A 4,976-nucleotide genomic window follows, 5' to 3' on the forward strand; every position below is an offset into this window, starting at 1 on the left:
ACCAGTTCAACGTTGGTTTCAATAAATCCAGCAGTATGCAGAACAACTGATTCATTTTTGGACGAGCTGAGGGAGTGATTTGTTTGAACACTTTAGTTATAGCTACTTTGTATATTGATTATTAGCTCTGATCAGATCTTCAATCTCACTTCGGCTATTTTCAAATTGCCAAGTGAGCTTGTAGCTCTGACATTTTAAAATCTTTATACATTTGAAAACTTGTGATACGGGACCTTCTGCATAATGAGTACTTTTTACTTTTGGTACTTGAAGTATATTTTGATGACTCTTACTTTAACAGTATTTCTACAATCTGGTTGGTACTTTTACTTGGTAAAACATGTGGGAGTACATTTTCCACCACTGTATAGGAGCATGAGGCATCTTTCATGATACAGAATGTGGGGGAGCAGTAATTGCTCACAGACACTTGGGCCCATAGACCAGAGCCAGGGGGTGCACTGGAGACCTTCGGTTTCCCAGACGGCCTCTTTACCCATTCACCATTTTGATCATTCCACATGCAGCACATTGGTCAGTGTCAATTCTATTCAACCCTATACTGTAGTTAACTTGTTTCTCAAACCTTTTAATGTTAAAAGTCCATAGACTTGGCCTCCACATGATGTAATAACGAAAGCAGATGTCGGCGGGAATGTCACCCCTCAAAAACTAGGGTGCTAAAATAATTCTAATGTGGATCAACATGTCCACATGGGAACAGTGTGGCTCCAGCGTGCATCTGAGACTTCATGTCGCCAGCCACTGGTGTCATCTATATGGACTATATCTCTGCTGTCAGGAAACTCTAAAATGTTCATTTTTCAGGAAATGTTAATTATACATTTTTCAGGAAATTAAGAACCTTCATTTTGAAAACAAAGCAATCAAAGTTGGTGTGACTTTATATACCGTATTGTCAATGAAAGCCCAAAGTACTTTTTACTACTTTCCATTGGTTCAATATTGGTCCCCCATATTTTCAACATATTGGTGGAAGAATGCAGAGACACGGTAAGAATGTAGTTCATCAGTTTGGAGTCACCCTTAAAGAGATGTACAATAGAACCAGATCCAGAAATCCAGGGATCCAGAAAAATGTCAAGTGTGAAGGTTATGGTGGTTAAAAAAAGGTTCACTGGAGAATTGCTGAAGTTGTAAAGGAGAAGGTTTCCAGATCCAAGAACAACTGATCATACCAGGCATGATTCAGACCCTACATAGTGTTTGAAGTTCACATTGACAAAGGAATGAGTATTCTCCAGCTCTTTAGTAGGCCTAAATTATGTCCAACTCTGCTTGGAAGTGTTACATGTATAGGGTAAGATTACAACAGAACATCGGTGAGTAACTTTCACCTACAGAAGATAGAGCTGCAAAAATGCAGGTCAAGTTTCAACTCCAAAAACCCAGAAGTATGAACTGAAGACTGGTTTCATGCTGCAGTAACTGCACATGTCCAGTAGGTGGCAACAATGTTCTATTTTAAAGAAGGTATGGGGAATTTGGGATTGTGTTTTTAGTTGATGTAGCCTATACTTGGGGGTCATATATTTCATGTTTCGTTTCATGTCCACATCAGCTGCAAACTTATTCTATTTGTATGTTCTCACTAGAGCAGTGGTTTTCAACCAGTGGTCCAGGGACCACTTGAGTTAAGTGTTTTCTCTTCATAGCCAAAATATTGCAATAGAATAATTAACTTTCACTCTTGAAGTAATGCTATAGGAATATATATCTAACTACATTGTTTCTATAAAGTATGATGCCTCAGTAGATGAATCGCTCATATACGAATAACAAGAATACAAAATAAGATCTGCAACAGAAGAAAAACATGATGTCTCTTTTTTCTTTTATTACCTATAGGGAGCTAACATTGTCTGAAGAAAGCCAAACTAAAATGTGTTACTCGTGTACACAATAAAATGCATTTACTGAGCCTCGCCACTGGTTGTGCTCATTTCACTGCATTTCACTGTCGACAATCGGCTCCTGTCTTCTTCTTCACATTGAATGCAAGGTTCATGACAGCTCTGTCAGTATATCTTTGGCGATCGATCAGGCCTATTACTGTGATGAATGATGCTGGAGCTGTGTGTGGTCATGTGTGTACTGTAAACTCACTGTACAAGGGTGTCGAGGAGAGGGCTCAGCATGCAGCCCTGAAAGGCCCTCCTTGTATTGAGCGAGACAACAGCTTGGAAGAGGTTAAGCCAGCTGGTCAGTGTGAGCTCCGAGGATGTAGCCTGGGATGCCTTCAGGTGCTGCAGCCTGTTTCGTTCACCCACTTTAAAAGGCTCTGTGTGACCTGGGCCGTGGCTCAGCAGTCCAGGCACCTTGGCAGTGTGCCGCGGGTTCGGCTCCTGATGGCTTTTAATGCATGTCACTCCCCCATCTCTCTCCCCCATTTCCTGTCAGCCTACTGTCTGTCCCTATATAAAATAAAGGCGAAAGCCGCAAAAAAACCCATTTAAAAGGCTCTGTGCTGCTGTGCATGTTAGGCTGTAGGGCTCTCTCTGGTGATTGGGGGCCTTTTACTGTCCACCAGGGGGAGGGAGGTGCATGGAGGGCCTCTCTACGCAGCTCATGAATCTCCCTCTGAAGTCCTTATTATTGTCTGTAATCCCTGCCACACATTCCTCACCTCATTACTGTATACTGTTATGTTGATTTGACCTTCGATCCCCTCTATTCTTGTACTCCCGCTTGGCCCCTTGGTTCTTTGAAGGTCAGAGTGGGATTTTGAATAATCCACCATAGCTATAGGAGTGTAGGTAGAGCGTATCACACACACACAAAGAGAATACCAGCTCTCACAGAACGGTCCTTTAAGGCACTTTGCTATTTTATCCACAGTTTCTGGTTGGATATATCCAAATTGTCTTTGTAGAAACGGTGTACAATGCAGTTTCTACATGGAAACTGAGTTTTCAGAGATCAGATTGGATTGAACCACCTAGGAATGTGGTTCAAAATGCAGTTCAAATCTGACACTAAAGATGTGTCTTAGAAACTGAAGCCTGATTTATACTTTATCATATGACAGTGTCGCTTGCCAAAAATGGCTGATCTACAAGCTCACAATGTGTCAGAAATAATGCTTTGACAGGTCAGCAATGTCTGAATACACAATCTAATCTGATCACTTAGACCAGCGGTTCCCAAACCTTTTTGGCCATGCACCCCCGACCTAGCTGATGCACCCCTCACATGGAAGTATAAATTGCATAAACTATATAGAGACATATATTTCATTTCAAAATAAAACCATAGCACCACCATTAGACTTTTCATGCACCACAAGGGGTGCACGCACCACAGTTTGGGAACCACTGACTTCAGATCAGATCAGATCAGACTTAAATGTGTGGTAATTAGGATACAGAAGTGCTTAACAGTAATCGGTAAAATCTTAAAATTAATGTGTTGGGAAATTAAATTAGGGGTATATTTTTCGGTTTTTCGTAATGGACTAAATTAGAGAATATCTGGGACAAAATACTTTTTACAACCACCAGATTGCGTTTAAATGGTAGGATAATAAACAAACATTGGTGAAACTAATTAAGGCTCCATTGCAATTTAGTGTAGCAGAGCCTTTCCAGTGAACCAACCAACATGCACAATAGCGGCATCCTGATGTTTTACCTGAATTGAAAACAAGTTCAACCTTAATTATTAAAAGCTTGCTAGTTTTTTGTTTCCATGCCCCTCTGACTTGCCACTTCAGATCTAGCCTATGGTTCCATGGCATCACATAGAATAGATGATGCCATGGAACGTGTGATTAGGCAAGACCTGAAGAATAGATTCCATTCTAGACCATGGGTCATGCAACAGGCGGCCCCTAAGGACCCCAGAGGTGTGATAGGAGTTCAGTGGTGCTGCCTTTTTTTTTTGTGAAAAGATTTCTTATTTTCTTATTTCTGCTTGTTTGTTTTACTAAAACAATGCAATGGGGAATGCTTCCATCATGCTAGTCTCCACACAGACAGATGAGTCGACAATCAGCCAAAAAATGGTGAGCTAGCTTTGAAAGCCTCTGAAAGTTACATTCATGCTTTCTAAAAAACAAAATCTTTTAAGATTCTTCCACCTATACTTTTGTCGCCTACGTATTAGTACTAGTACGTACCTGCTTTTAATAGTAACTGGGTGTGCGGAAGGCTTTCACTAAAAAAAAAAAACATATGCATAATATCTGTTGGGGTGCTTCGTCTCTGTCTCAGCTTTAAAACTTTGACCCAACATCAGAACTTTTGTAAGGGGATTATTTGTACATATTCTGCAGATTGATCTCTAAAGAACAGGATGGATAAATTACCACATTATGTGAACTAGCTTATTGGATGATAAATATTAAATTATGTAATATACATCTTTAATTATATATTATATATTGATGAGAAGAAGCTGCCTGCAGGCTGCAGCAAATCACAATCATCTTCTAGCCAGGTTCTTATACTGTATGTCTATGGGTTCTACTACACTACACACTGCAGCCTACATTAACCACACCCCTCCTCATGTTGCAGCAAAACACAACAGGCTTTTTAGTTCATTTTCCCAGAATACATTGAGCAAAAAGTACAGTGACTACAGTATGTTGTGATGGAAATTTTGACTCTTTTGGGGGATGTGTTTGCTTTGAAACTAAAGTGTGTGTGTGTGTGTGTGTGTGTGTGTGTGGGGGGGGGGGGGGGGTGCCAGGCTGAATAGATGGGTGTTGATGGTTGTTTTGAAGGATGAGAACTTAAGGGCTCTTTGATAATTATTAGGGAGCACATGGAAATGACCCAACACCTCAGGGGCTCTGCATTGAGATTTTCAGGTATCAACCTCCTCACATCACCTCACCAGACCTGAGGCAGACAGTGGGACTGGGAGGGGACAGGGGACATGGTGGAGGTCTGAAAGGAAAGGTAGAGGGGGGAGATCACTCTCAGAACAGAATGCAAGGTTGAAATGTTGTA

Source organism: Protomyctophum parallelum, assembly GCF_964188405.1.
Source record: "Protomyctophum parallelum genome assembly, chromosome: 14".
Lineage (NCBI taxonomy): Eukaryota > Metazoa > Chordata > Actinopteri > Myctophiformes > Myctophidae > Protomyctophum > Protomyctophum parallelum.